This window comes from Rhinatrema bivittatum, chromosome 1 (genome assembly GCF_901001135.1).
Source record: "Rhinatrema bivittatum chromosome 1, aRhiBiv1.1, whole genome shotgun sequence".
NCBI classification, from domain to species: Eukaryota; Metazoa; Chordata; class Amphibia; order Gymnophiona; family Rhinatrematidae; genus Rhinatrema; species Rhinatrema bivittatum.
The window spans coordinates 553,257,726-553,273,987 of NC_042615.1; positions in this window are offsets into that span (position 1 = coordinate 553,257,726).

Sequence of the window (16,262 nt, forward strand, 5' to 3'; positions counted from 1 at the left end):
TATATTACGTGCGTAACTCTTTTAAAATCCGCCCCATTGTGTATATCCTGAAAAGCAGCCCAGCTGGGATGAGAACCACTGCTCTAAGAGACTTTGATTAAATTAAATAGAATATTGTTTCACTGAGCAGTTTCCTGCAGTTGCTCATAGTCTCTGAAAGAATTACTAAATCTCTGACTTACCAGCTCTTTCCATTCTAGCTGTATTTTTCCCCTTCATGGGAATCCATCAGGAATAGTGGGTAGCAGTGGTCTCTGCCACGCCAAGGTATGATAAGAGCCTGAACCAGGGCTTACAGGGAGCCAAGCATGGTCTCAATAGTTTTTGCAGAGCTGGCCTCATCACAGAACTCTCTGGTATCAAACAAGCTGAGCAGTCCAAGAGCTGAGCAATTCATTTCAGTGGATAACTGAGATATGCACTAGATAAATCACTTCACATAGAACCATGGCGCAACATACAGACTGAATTTATCCTCTCTTTCTCATTTTCCAACCTTACAGGCCGAAACAGTACAGTACAGTACAGTGGAGCACACTGTTACCCCGTGTTTGGACGCGCATCTAACCCCCCCCCCCCCCCGAGACTAATAGCGCCCGCAACATGCAAATGCATGTTGATGGCCCTATTAGTCATTCCTGCACGATACAGAAAGTAAAATGTGCAACCAAGTCGCACATTTTTTTTCATAAATTAGCGCCTACCCAAAGGTAGGTGTTAATTTCTGCCGGCGCCGGGGAAGTGCACAGAAAAGCAGTAAAAACTGCTTTTCTGTGCACCCTCCGACTTAATATCATGGCAATATTAAGTCGGAGGTCCTGAAAGGTTAAAATAAAATAAAAAATGTAAAATCGGCCCACGGCTCGTGGGTTGAAAACCGGACGCTCAATTTTGCTGGCGTCCGGTTTCCGAACACGTGGCTATCAGCGGGTTTGAGAACTGACGCCGGCAAAATTGAGCGTCGGCTGACAAACTCGCTGACAGCCGCCGCTCCTGTCAAAAAAGAGGCGCTAGGGACGCGCTAGTGTCCCTAGCGCCTCTTTTTACCACGGGCCCTAATTTTACTAAATTAATTTACTGAATCACGCGCACAGGAGAGCGGGCACTCGCCCGCTCTCCCGCAATTTTTACTGTATCGGCCTGTACGTGCTGGAAGCAGAAGTGCATCGTACACTTTTGCCCCACAATTTGACAGTCTCCCTCTGTCCTTCCACCTTATTGGTTCCTGCTTTTATTTTCATTAAACCGGGAACCCATCTCCGATCCCAATCCAAGGAATATTACTGGTATTACAATTAATTCTTGTGTTGTCAAATACATACATAAAACACATTTTCCCTCTCCCCTTGCCCCCTATCCCGCCAGCCTTGATTCTTATCTTCATCAGATTCCTCAGCTATTTACTGCAGCTATTAACTGTTTAGGGAGTGAGTCTGAAGAAAATGATACGTCTGTGAGGTATATTCTACTATAGGTAATATAAGACCACAGCTTGTAGGAGAGAGTCCATGGAAATGTTCAACTATTAGATTTCTCTATATGAGGTATGGATAATCAAAATATCTTCACAAGGTTTCACTAAGATTGTGCTGCATATTATACATAACATTATCATATCTCACCAGCAGGATTTTGAGCTCTGCTCAATGAATATAAAGACTCAGCTTGAAATGGAGATACATATATCCACAAAATCTAGAGTATATAGATTATATTTAGTGTATGATATATACTTTTATTATATTTATATTATATTATATTTAGTATAACATTATATAATATATATATTTTATTTCATTTCTGGTTTATTTTTATTCCAGTTTTCATTTATTTAATGTTTATTTCAGTTTGGTTTAAAATGAACCAAAATAAACAATAAATACAGAAAAAAAATAGAAAAATGAACTGAAATAGAACCGTAAAGTATACACCCATGAAATGAAATGGCATTGGTCTCAGGGCTGGCTGGTTGCATGGCCTTACAGCGAAATGGCCTTAGGGTCAGCTGCTGCCATTCCACAACTGGGAGTCGGCAGGGCAGAAGGGGTAAGTGGGGGCTAGGGAGGAAATGTTTCAGCTCCAAGTGGGCGCAAGGAGGTAAAACTTTTTTTTTTTTTTTTTAAATGAACCGAAAATATCTGAAAACATTCAAGTAATTTCTTGCTTCTGTTGCGTCCGTCGGTCGCAGACGGCTGCGACCGCTCTGCCTCACCTCTCTTCTACCCTTTTCCTCTTCCATTGGAAGAATGGCTACCTCCGCTGCTGTTTGCCGAAACCCTCGGCGTATCCGAGCCAGCTTGGGCATTCTCGTCTGCCATGCTTCTTCCTGAGGCCTCCTAGAGCACACGCGCGCACACTGCCTACGTTTTTGAATACGTCATGGCAGGAACCTCAGGGGCGGCCCCACCGCATGATGTCAGTACCTCCGGGTATTTAAACCTCCACTCCACTCCAATTGAACGAGTTAGCAAGGACTTTGGTTTTGCTACTCTGACTGCTTCTAAGCTGCTTGCTTGATTCCTCACTCCCTCCGGAGTATCTCGCTCCTACGGAAGCTCTTGGTACCCACTCCTCGGGGGCCTCTCGCTTCTACTCGCCCTCTGGGGTTAATCTGCCTAACCATAAGGACACCCGCTCCTCGGGGGTCCTGTCTGCTTTCTTTCAGGAACCCTCAATGCTCCTAGGTACTCACTCATCGAGGGCCTACTCTACTCAGGGTATCCTGCACCTCGGACCACAGGTCCCTTTCCTCTTCAACTACCAAAGGAAGTTATCTGCACTGCTACTCTGTGAGTATCACTACGCTCCAGCTCTCTTCATCCCACTCTTCAGGTGCTCAGCCTATCCCGCGCTGCGGAACACTACCGCACCTTTGCTACATCTGGGTGAGACGATCAACTACAGAGACTATCTGAGCTTACTGTGTTATCGCTGGACTACAGTACTGTCCGTTCCTTGGGCAAGATTCAACTCTTCAACAGCAGTATAATAAAGCTTTCTTTCCTCAGTGTCTGCTTACTAGAGTCTAGCCAATCGTTGTGGTTCCCCACGGGGCCCCTCCCCATGGGAGGAGTCATTGCCACTTCAACCAAGAGTCCACAATATGCCACAAACCCAACAGCTTCATTTGTAATAAACTTTTTCTCTACGAAATATGCATTCATTTAAAACAAATGCACATCCTTGCTAAGCATACTTTTGTAGGCACATTTTTGGTTAGCATGCTGTTTTTAACTGCTGCTGCATTAGCATTCTATTAACTTGCTGCATTGGGGTTAACTCTTATTTTAGAATGTGAGTATGGAAAACGCGCGCTGAACTTAGGGGCACATTTTTTTATTTGCGTCATTTTTACATGGAGGCCTCAGTTCTACAGTAAAAACATCAAGAAAGGAAAACCTAATGACTATCACTTTATGTTGAGAACTTGTGATGGCTTTTAAATTGCAATAGCGTAGAAGTGTACTATGTACTGCTATATTTCAGCTTTAGTAGAAATTCGTTTGTGGAAGATCTTCACAGTGCCAGCCAATCAGGGGAAAAAGGAGAATTGGATTCAGAACCCTGGGCCCGACTTTTATGGTCCAGGGTAGTGATCCTCAGACATTAGGGATAAAGCAGAGGACTGCTTCTACAGCCAAGTCCAAAAGCAAAGCACGTTCTCGCAGCAGCGTCTAAATTATCATGAAGGCTGCTCACTCTGTGAAAATGTTGCTAGCAGTAACTTTGCTGTGGGTTTGACAGTTGCTTGGTTTTGATTGTAAATGTTGCTACCCTTGACATAAGGCTTGGGGGTAACCTGCACGGAGCAGTAGTTACTACCACAGGAAACTTGCTGAGCAGACAGGCTGGACCATTTAGGCGTTTTCTGCCATCACGACTATGTTACTAAGTTCCTATGTAATGCTGCTTCAGCGTCAAGGCTTTGTTTGCCCAAAGATTTTCTCCCAAAAACGTTTTCTGAGAAATAGGCCTATAACTGAAAGTCTTGAACCAATACCCACAAATATAGTCAGATCTGCAAAACCAGGGAAGGAATGACTTGCTGAATCTTCTTAGCATAATTTCTGGAACACTGCAATAAAATCTGTGATTATTATGTTATCCAAAAAAAAAAATTAAAGATAAATATAGAACAAGCAGGAAAGAGTTAAAATTCTCACCTTTTCTAACTGGCTGAAGAAAGAAAGGAGCAGCAGCAATGGTTAGCCCATGTCATATCAATTAAGGAGCTACTTAAGCAGTCTGAGAGAATTTGCATGCAGATAAGGTTAGATCTCCACAGGGTGCTAGAAGCACACCCCTGAGGGAGAGAAACCCAATAAGATAAGAATATTTTAAAGTCCTTGTTTAACAGGCTGTAGAAGGCAGACCTGTGTGTTCTGGGAAGAGCATGCAAAAGCTCTCCATAGTGCGAAACCGGAGACCAAGACAATGCCAGAGGAGCCTCGGTCAAGGTCACAAAGTATACCTTTCAAAGCCTATTTCCCTCTTGGAGTGAAGGGGAAAATCTCCATTTTCACCATGCACATTTATGGGAGCTCTGACTGTTTTGTACAAAAAGCAGTAAAAAAAGTAATGGTATCAGCAGTTGAGTGAAAGGATTGCACAAACATATGTCAAATGCTAACCCTTATGCCAAGGCCCCTTAAAGGATCCCCCTTCGCTTTAGAATTCCCCTTTTTCTCAAAAGACAAGAGGAAAGGAATGATTCAGGAAATAGCTTTCATCCCTTTTTGGTAAACAAAAGAAAGACTATTTCATTTTCTGTGCTTGCTCAGCACTCCAAATTCCACGTTTCTCTACAATCTGTCACCCTGGCTCTGTATCAAGGAACAGATTTGGCTGCACTGCAATACAGGGCAAGTATCCTCTGGACTCCGGTGAAAAAATAGCTCCAAAATTCAACAGGACTGACTGAGTGACTCTGTTCCATGTGTCACGGTCCCAGCAGCAGATTGTAAACAGAATGTTGCCAAAACAACAAGGAGGCTGCAGCATCTTATAGACTACGTGATTTATTGAGGCAGGAGCTTTCCAGGAGTCCACTTTGTCAGATGCCAGGAGCAATAAGCAAGGGCTAAAAAATACAAATGTCTCTCTTTTCTTTTAACAAAAAAATGATCTGGTAGATCTGGAGTCTGCAGTCACCTTCCCTGCCAGCATGCTGGCATGGAGATCAATTTCGAAATTTGTGGGATAGCTGGGGCAATCTTGTTGTGCAGTCAGCTTGTTAACTTAGAAGATGTTCTCCTACTACTGGCACATAGGTAGGAGTGGCAACTGGGCAGGTGGTTGGTTATGAGCCAGCTTTTTGCAGTTGTTGGTTGGGATTGACTTTGCCATGAGGATCTCCTCTCCCCATTGTGCCGCCACTAGGAGCTGCTGGTAAGGCCTTCGCCACCATAAGACCTCCCTGGAACAATAGATTTGCCGCTCTGCCCCCTCCCCCCAGGAGGAATGACTTTCCCCGCTGTGATGAACACCCCACCCTAAGTAATGCCCTCTCCAGAGCAGAGCTTATGTTGCTACAAGGATCCCTGCCTACTTCTGGGTAGGGACTGGCACTGCAGCATCTCCTTAGGAGATCTTGCAAATGTTTTTGCACTCTGCCCAAAAAACATTGCTGACCCCTATGGTAGATGTTTCCGGAGCCTTTCTTTTTTACCGTGTTTTAAAGGGAAAGGGAGCTAAACTTGTTGTAAGAGCAGCGAAGGTAGCCAATACCTGTCCTCAAGAGCCACAAACAGGCCTGCTTTTCAGGATGTCCACAATGAATATACGTGAGATAGATTTTCATGCATTGTCCCATTGTATGCAAATTTATATCATGCATATTCATTATGGATATCCTGAAAACTTGACCCATTTGTGGCTTTTAAGGACCGAAGCTGGACACCCCTGTCTTAGGGCTTTATTTACTAAGCTTTTTTCCTCGTAGAGAGACAGAACAGGAAAAAAGTCTTAATAAGTCAGTTACTAATGTCAAATCTTTACAGTGTGCAATGATTGGTATTCATTGAATGCTGTAAAAATACTGAAACGTTTGCTTGACATTATGTATAATCTGGAATATTATATCAGTCCTCATTTTCTTACTGTTTTAGGTTAGTTTCACTTAATATGTGTTGATATAATGCCTTCCATAAAAATATTGAAACTTAAAAAATACAAAAGTGTTAGCGTTTATTGTCAGCCAGTAAAAAAAAACATTTTGCAAATATATATTCTTCTTGATTTGCAATGTTAGAGATTTTTTTATTGCAAATGCCAACATTTTCAGACAACAATTAAAGCAGCAGCTTTTTCCTGTGTTAATTAAGGGACCCATTGCCTCTTAAAAAATGAAGCAGCCATAAAGAATAAAATTACGGTGCCTCGAGCTGATGATTTGTTTTTTTGATTTCAACGTAGCAATTCGACATCCAACTATGGCATCTAATTTTTAGTGTTGCAAAATTGCTGCCCCATTACTGGCTGAATATGAAATTCTTGGGAGTGCCTGCCACAATCATGATGGCAAAGCATTGAAATCTTGTGTAAAGTAGGTTATTTAGAGAGAACTTGTCATCTTCGTGTACATGACTTCTTCACCCTGTTCCTTCACTGTGCTCAAACCATGATTATGTGCTCCAGGATGAAGAGCAAATTCAGCCTACATACTCATTAAATTCGGAGCTATTTTGAACATACTGCCACTTTTGTCAGGCTGCCGGGGAGAAACAAAATCTTGCTCGTTTTTTTTTCTCAACTCGGTACTTGTCACTCCAAATGCCATTTAAACTGTTTCCTCGGAGGCCAAATTCTGGTATGGAATTTCTTCGAACTACATGCGAGCAGAGCAATGATCTTCAGTGCTCAGAGTACTGCGACGACAGGTAGCAGAAATGAGCGCTAGCACTGACCACTTTCACAATTAGCCATGGCATACTCATGATTTATTTTGTTTTTCACTTATGCACAGTATACAGCATCCTAAACCATTCATGAATTAGAATGGCACAGAGATCATGGAAAATGAATCAGAAAATGCAAACTGAACTGAGCAATAGGTTTCAATGAAAACTGTGATGTGCTGTGTTTTGGGGGTTGTGTTGGGTTTTTTTTGTCTTTTCCTCTTTAAAACCCTTTCTCCCCCACATCTTCTGCCCATGTACACCCTAAATAGTATGCTTGGATTTTACAGAAACCCTTTATGGTTAGAAGCATTTCCTCCAAGGCACTCCTTAGTGTCAATCATTGGTAGGCAGGGACCATTATACTGTTAGCAGCCATCATCCCTCCCCTGGACTTGAGAGAACCACCTCAATAGTGCCATCAGATCTAACAACCTGGACCAATGCTGTATGTAAACTATGGATGTGCAGACCCAAAAATGTCATGGCATGTTGTTTGAGGGATAGATTTTTATTTTGCTAATGTTTTCCCATTTCTTGTACATATTTTTTTACATTTCAGAAAGAGTGCGCACTATTTGCAAAAGAGTACGCACTGTTTCCAGGTAGTGCACACTATTCAGAAAGGGGTAGATTTTAAAAGAAGCGCGATCAGCCTACTTTTGCTTGCGCATCAGACTCAAGCAAAAGTACGCTGGATTTTAGTAGATACGCGCGCAGCCGCGCGTATCCACTAAAATCCTGGATCGGCGCGCGCAAGGCTATCGATTTTGTATAGCCTGCGCGCGCCGAGCCGCGCTGCCTCCCCCCGTTCCCTCCAAGGCCGCTCCGAAATCGGAGCGGCCTCGGAGGGAACTTTCCTTTGCCCTCCCCTCACCTTACCCTCCCTTCCCCTACCTAACCCACCCACCCGGCCCTGTCTACACCCCCCCTTACCTTTGTCGGGGGATTTACGCCTCCCGGAGGGAGACGTAAATCCCCGCGCGCCAGCGGGCCTGCTGCGCGCCGGGCCGCGACCTGGGGGCGGGTACGGAGGGCGCGGCCACGCCCCCGGGCCGTAGCCACGCCCCGTACCCGCCCCCAAAACGCTGTCGACACGCCCCCGCAACGCAGCGCGCTCCGGCCCCGCCCCCCGACACGCCCCCCTCCGAGAACCCCGGGACGTACGCGAGTCCCGGGGCTCTGCGCGCGCCGGGAGGCCTATGTAAAATAGGCTTCCCGGCGCGCAGGGCCCTGCTCGCGTAAATCCGCCCGGTTTTGGGCGGATTTACGCGAGCAGGGCTCTGAAAATCCGCCCCAAAGAGTGCGTATTAAAACGACATAAGAAAAAACATGAAATTTTGTGCTTTTTTTCTATAGTTTCTTTTTGAAAACGACAAGAAATGACATAGACAATGTCGTTGACATTAGCAGTATCACTTCAAATGAATGCACATCCCTAATTGTAAACTCTGATTCCTCTGCAACACAGCATATAGCATTAGGACTCAGAAGGTGTTTTTTTTATAGTAATGTAAACATTCTCCCCCTAGCAAATGAACTGAGGTAATCAACCCTTTTCACAAAGACTACCAAAAATGTTCATACATTAATTACTTTTGCAATCATCAGATTGAGCCAAATTTAAACCTGTGGCCTAGAAGAGATAACACTGTATATTAGTACAGGAATATTGAACTCATCTAGTGCCCCATCATAATAGTGATCATAGTTTTTATTTATCTGACTTATGGACAGATTTTTTGTCGAAGTAGAGAAAAAAAACTGAATAATCTTGTGTCGCCCTTGCTTGGCCACTAGAGATCTTTTATAATCTAGGATGGGGAATCAATAGTGGGACAAAGATTTGTAAGCAAAGTATTACAAATACCTGTTGATATCTCCCTGAAGGAAATGTTACCTTCATTCTGGTCCTCCCAGACCCACACCTGGATCAGCCATTCCCACGTCTTCCTTCTGAACTCCTGGGCCTTAAGAACATAAGAACATAAGAACATGCCATACTGGGTCAGACCAAGGGTCCATTTAGCTCAGCATCCAGTTTCCAACAGTGGCCAATCCAGGCTATAAGAACCTGGCAAGTACCCAAAAACTAAGTCTATTCCATGCTACTGTTGCTAGTAATAGCCGTGGCTATTCACTAAGTCAACTTAATCAATAGCAGGTAATGGAGCTCTCCTCCAAGAACTTATCCAATCCTTTTTTAAACCCAGCTACACTAACTGCACTAACCACATCCTTTGGCAACAAATTCCAGAGTTTAATTGTGCGTTGAGTGAAAAAGAACTTTCTCCGATTAGTTTTAAATGTGCCACATGCCAACTTCATGGAGTGCCCCCTAGTCTTTCTATTATCCGAAAGAGTAAATAACTGATTCACATTAACCCATTCTAGACCTCTCATGATTTTAAACACCTCTATCATATCCCCCTCAGCCATCTCTTCTCCAAGCTGAAAAGTCCTAACTTTAGTCTTTCCTTATAGGGGAGCTGTTCCATTCCCTTTATCATTTTGGTCACCCTTTTCTGTACCTTCTCCATCACAACTATATCTTTTTTGAGATGCGGTGACCAGAATTGTACACAGTATTTAAGGTGTGGTCTCACCATGCAGCGATACAGAGGCATTATGACATTTTCCATTTTATTCACCATTCCCTTTCTAATAATTCCCAACATTCTGTTTGCTTTTTTGACTGCCGCAGCACACTGAACCGATGATTTCAATATGTTATCCACTATGACACCTAGATCTTTTTCTTGGGTGGTAGCTCCTAATATGGAACCTAACATTGTGTAACTACAGCATGGGTTATTTTTCCCTATATGCATCACCTTGCACTTATCCACATTAAATTTCATCTTCCATTTGCATGCCCAATTTTCCAGTCTCAAAGATCTTCCTGCAATTTATCACAGTCTGCTTGTGATTTAACTACTCTTCTTCTTCAGTTCCTCAGTCAATACAGAGAAATAGAAATACTAAGCATATTATTTTGATTTAAGGCCCCCTCATTTGCCCCCTACCACCATCAGCCCTTCCTCCAATAGCCACCCTGACCCATATCCAACCTCTATATTGCCGCAGCACTCCTACCCCCAATTTTTCCCCTAGTATCCCCTTAACCCACCTCCACTACCCCTACCACCCAATACCCAAACCCCTACCCTACTCCATTTGCTCCACAAAGACTCCCCATAACAACACCCCCACTCATAAACTACATTTATGCCCCAAATTGTCATTGCCAAAGCCACATTAAGCCTTCCTAAACCCATCCCCAACCCCCAAACCCATATTTAAGCCCCCTTAACTCACACCTAACCCTTCAAACCCACATTTAAGCCCCCTATACCAACACCCAAAGCCATTCCACACCCCCTTAACTTACCCCCAGTCCCATATTTAAGCCCCCTAAACCTACCCCCTACTCCTCAAATCCACATGTAAGACCCCATAAACCCACCACCCCCTCAAACCTACCACTCCTACCCAAATTCCACAGGGAGTCTGTTCTGTGATTATCGAAGGCCTGAAAGTCCCTCCAGGCCATCCTCAGAAGGGCATTGTGTCGCTCTTTCCCCCAGCGTGGGAAGAGCATTTCCTCATGCTTGTCCACCAGGAACACTAATTGGTAGACATCCCTGGTGGTAACATTTGGTTATTGTGCAGGGGAAGCCATTTTGGAATAAGCCTACTCCAGAAGAGCCAGAAGTTGACATCCACGGAAAAACATATTCATACATCATAATGTCATGCTTACGTTCATGTATGATTTCAGTTCACATACATGCACACATTTTTACGAGTAGCTAACATGCACATGTATGTTTTCTCTATAAGATACGTGCATTTTATAATCTGTGCATGCATATGCGCATAGATTATAAAATACTAGACTACAATAATATGGGGGAGAAATTTAAAAAAATGAAAGGGAGAGAAATCACAATTTAAACTAAAGGTCCTGATTTCTTTATGTTGCTAAAGAAGGGATCTCACTTGAAGTAGTCTTATCAAGTATAAATGTCTCAAGATGCAAAGGGTCAGTAAAGATACATTTCCTAGCGTGTAGCAGATGGACTCAGGACCAATGGGATATAGTGTACTCCTGTTAGCAGTTGGAGACGGATCAGATTTCAATCTGATGTCAGCCCCTAGTACATATACCCCTGCAGGAAGTGTAGCTCTTCAGTATTTTCCGTCTCCATAGCAGTTAGGGACTATCTGCACGCTCTCACAGCGTTAGAACCAAATTCAAAGAAGAAAACCAAATTTTAAAGGAAAAACCTACCTGAAGACGAGCCCCGCTCTCCTGTGGTGATACCCTCGGGTCCCTCCCCCAGTTGAGATTCCCGAAGTGATTTCCGTGGTCCCTCGGAGGTAAGCTTCGGTCCGACGGCCGAATCCGGGTGAGGACCTAGCCCCCGATCCTCGGGCACGGCTGAGAGGCAGTGGGTGCACCCTCGAGCGTGGCGGTGACGGTATTTGCCCTCTCCCCCCACAGCTGGAGACCGCCCAGAATGAAACTGGGAAGCGCCGTAGACAAGGTAAGGTAGAAATCTTCTGCTTTAATCCGGTCTCCGAGGATCGAGGAGAAGCACAGGCCACCGGCCGGGACCAGTGCCACTGGGTTGATCTGGCGTAGCAGGGCCAGGCCCTGGTTATTTCCAAGGGTCTACCCATGTGGAGACCCTCCAAAGGGGGTCGCCATTTTGCCCGCGTGCTCGCCGTCGCCATCTTGGCCCATTTCGCCGTGCCGTTCGCCGTCCAGCCTGAGCGTACAAAACCGAGTTAGGAGCACAAAACCCTTGTGCGCATAGACTTACACGCACATAAAACCTTGTGCGCATAAGTTGCACGCACAGAGCTGTGCGCATATCTACGGCTGGACGCACAGCTACGCGCACAACTCACACGCTCACCTTGAACGCACAGAGCGCATAAGAGTTTACGCGCCGACAGCATGGCACCACCAGAAACAGGGATAAAAGCTCAAGGCCTCTGACCAGCATGCCACATCAGAGATGCACAAAGCGAGGAGGCCGATGCCCTGTGCACGCAGTGTGAGGAGGCCCTGGGAGATCCAGTTCAGGGCCAGTCCCACCCAGGGCCAAGTACTAGCTCCTAAGGGAATACCCCGGACCTAGCAGATCCCAGTGGGACCTCCCCACAGACAGGGACCCCCAGGGAATCAGCGCCCCTCAGCTTGGATCCAGCGTCAATCTCATTGGTGGATTTCTTCAAGGGGATTCACGCCTTTGTTCAAATGCAAACTGAACCTCCGGCCGGTACCTCTGTGGAATCTCAATCTCGTTTTGGATTTCCTAGCGGGAACCGCCTTCAGACCCCTCTGAGGACTGTCTCTCCGCCTGTTAACCTTAAAGACGGTGTTCTTGCTGGCAGTTTGTTCAGCCCGCCGCATCTCGGAACTACAAGCACTGTCCTGCCGTGAGCCATTCCTCAGGCTCACCCCAGGAGCCATCCAACGACGCACGGTTCTCTCCTTCCTCCCCAAAGTGGTCTCACACTTCCACCTTAACCAGACCATCTCGCTACCAGCGACGGATGGCTTGAAGAATTCGGAAGAAGCCCATAGTCTACGCCACCTCAACATCGGCAGACTCCTATCCAGATACCTGGAAATGTCGGAAACTGTACGAAAAACGGACCACCTTTTCATCCTGCACAGCAGAAAGAGACAAGGGGAAGCGGCTTCGCGGGCAACCATTGCCCACTGGATCAAGGAAGTCATCAAGGCGGCCTACGTAGAAGCTGGCAAGCCACCACCTCTACAGATCAAAGCCCATTCTACCAGAGCCCAGGCAGTATCCTGGGCAGAAACTAGAATGCTGTCACCTGCCGAGATCTGCAGGGCAGCAACATGGTCCTCCATCCATACCTTCTTCAAATTCTACCGTCTGGATGTTCAGGCTCGGGAGGACACGGCATTTGCAAGGGTAGTACTAAGTGGGTCATGGGCAGCCTCCCACCTGGTTTGGGAGTAGCTTTTATACATCCTATTGGTCCTGAGTCCATCTGCTACACGCTAGGAAATGGAGAAATTACTTACCTGATAATTTCGTTTTCCTTAGTGTAGACAGATGGACTCAGCATCCCACCCTTGGCTGCCGTTATGCATGGTATTTCAAATGATTCAAGGATAAGCCACGTTTCATAAGTCATGGATGAACAATTTTGCACAACGGGGTTACCCTTCACATATCATCAAAAAGGCATATAAACGTGCCCGTTGGATTAATAGAGATCTATTACTGCAACCTGCTCGAGACAGCTATGATACAGATCAGATGGTATATGTACTACCATTTTCAACTCAAATTTATAGAGTACAAAAGGTGATCAAAAAATTCTGGCATGTGTTGAGTCTGCATGAAGGTTTTCAACGTTTTCCAATTTTCGCGTTTTAAACGGGGGTAAGAACATCAGAGATTTGATTGTACATTCAGATTTTTCTGATGAGACATGTAATAGCATTACGAATGTAAATTTGACTGCTGGGCACCGACCCTGTATGAAGTGCTCTGTATGTAATCAATCCTTTGATGGCACAAAGTTGCCATTTTTTGCAAAAGGAAATTTTAAATTAACAGCTGCTACTACCTGTGAATCCAGAGGGGTGATTTATGCCCTATGGTGCCCTTGCCCGTTATTATACATTGGGAAAACCAAGAGATGCCTCAAGACGCGAATGATTGAACATCGTAGTGCTATAACTAGGAGCAGGTTGGAGGCACCGTGTGTTCAACACTGTATTGAGAACAATCACACGTTTGCAGAGTTGAAATTTGCAGCAATTGAACAGCCAGTTCCGAGTAATCGGGGCGGTAATTTTGATCTCTTTCTGACACAAAGAGAACAAAAATGGATACATTTTTTTGATTCAGTGATTCCGAAAGGGCTCAACAAGGAAATTGATTGGTCAGTTTTTTAAACCGATTAAGTTAAAGTTGGGTCGTGAATTCTGTATATCAATATTGGCAGCTAACGCTTGCATGGTATGTCGGGACTAGTAGTTTTTAGTAGGCGATTAAGCAACCGGAAAGCAGTTCCATTTTTATTTCCAGTCCCACAGATCTTAGCGGTCTATTTAAATCTGGCTAGACAGGTAGAATTGACAAAGGCGTGAATCGCCATGTTGCAAACTGGAGAAATGTGATTCCGGCGTCCCGGTGAGTTTTATGCTGAGAATTTTGTTGTATTAGAGGGAAGTGCTTGTGTCAAAATTGTAGTCTTCGTGTGCAGTTGGAATGTATGATAGTTTGAATATTTTTCTTTTGTCTTGTAGGGTGCGTGTAGATTTTGAGTGTTTTTAACTTTATATATTGCTTCACAGGAACTAAACGAAAATAATTTACCGGTGATACAGAGAGCCGTTACATTCATTCCCCTTGAAAAAGACTCATTGTGAGTCGAAACATGGACCATGTCGGGGTTGAATAACTGAATTATTCCCAATGCTTGATTGACCACTTTGTGGCTAAGTATTTTTTGATCAATATCTGTGGGTTATCAGCCGGTTTAATGATACAAAAAAAGTTGTTTTAATAATTTGCACTTTAATGGAGGAGGACCATTGCCTGGACTCAATGAGGCACTAGAAGTGCCTCCCACACAGTCACTAGTTAGCAAACCGTTCACCCTATTCAGATGAATGTCCATAGGGTCATGGACAGGTTGAAGAGTGGGTGAAGAAGTAACAATCTTAGCTTTCCTTTTCTTCCCCATTTTAGATCACACAAAACAAAAGGACAGAATACTTATGCAAGCCAGGCAAAGCCAGACGAAGCCGCGCACCCTTCAGCGCATGCGGTTTAGGTGGCACACCGCTGAGCCAGAAGATTTAAGAGACGGAAGACACGCCCCAGTGACGTGTGCAGCAACGCACCAATCAGGTTGGATGGTACGCCTGATAGAGTTCCCCGGGACAGGTACTAAGTGGGTCATTTTCAAAGGCTTATCGCGTGCAATAAGCCTCTATCGCACGCGAAAAGGCCCTTTTTGCGTGCAATAGCATGCTGGGGGCGGAGTCGGGGCGGCAAGGGGAGCAGACTCGGCAATGTCTTCGCTGGCGACGATAAGGTTAGTAACCTTATCATCGCCAGTAGCACGCCGAATAGCACCACTTTTCACGGTGGTGCTATTTGGTGCGAAGGCCGGCAGCGAAGACACCGAGGTGGTGCGAAGGCTGTCAACTTTTGCAGGCCTGCCCCCCACTTCGCCCCCTACCTTCCATTTTCACAGGATTCATCATTCTGCAATAGAATGATGAATCCAGGCCTAAGGTGGAAAGTCGACCAGAATCCAACCATGAATCAGGGAGCACCCGGTAACTCCTCTCCCTTCAAGTAACTCCCCCTAAATGCATAAAATAGTTTTAAGGAGAGATCATTTTTATGCATGAGCCTTAAATTTGGCACAAAATGCATTATAAATGCATAATATTTGTAATTGTGCTTCCTTTTTTCTTGCCCCTAAAACTGCCTTATAGAATTTGTATAGGGACTGAAGTGGAAAGAATAAAAATCTTTGTTTGCAGCAGAGAAAAATGCAGTAAAGCGTTTTCACTAAGTATGACTTAAGGAAAAGACTGCACATAACATACACATATCTCATTCAAAAGGAGTATCACGGTGACACTAACAGCAGCATCAATTACAGAAATATTACCAACAACAAAAACATTCAGTTTCCTAGGAAAGGTCAGCGGTAAATCTCTCCAAAATATGTACAGCTCATAAACATAATAGGGTTGCAACTGTGATTGAAACAGATGTTCACAAGATCAGCATTGAAAAAAAAAATAAACGAAAATAAAGACACTATAAAATATATGATGACATGGATTAATTTTACAGATGATGCAAAATGATTTGCTGCTCACTGTTTGATGCAGATTTGTTTTTTGCTTTTTTTTTATTTATCACCAAAATCGGTGAAAGAATGAAAAATAAAAAGCCTATGGGATCTTGAAGCTTGCTCTGTATGTTTTAGCAAGATGCAGAATTTGCTCAAATCAAGCAGCCTATGTAACAAGAGGCAAGAACATGCACCCGCTCAAATGAAAGAGCCTGTCTGCTGTTGGATTTTGAAAACCCAAATCCATCTGTATAAGACAGAAGGACCTCTGCTGTTCTTGGCAGTTCCTGCTATTCTGAAATCAAGAATGTGACAGCTTAATTAACATTATTCAGATATTTTTAAAATTCTAAGCAGTGAAATCTTAAAAAAAAAACCCACATTTCACCCTTATTTATTTTATCATATGCAATATCATTTGGAAACACCCCAAAAAGTACTATTTAAAACAAAAAATGGGTGTGAAACTAGGAAAAGACACCTAAT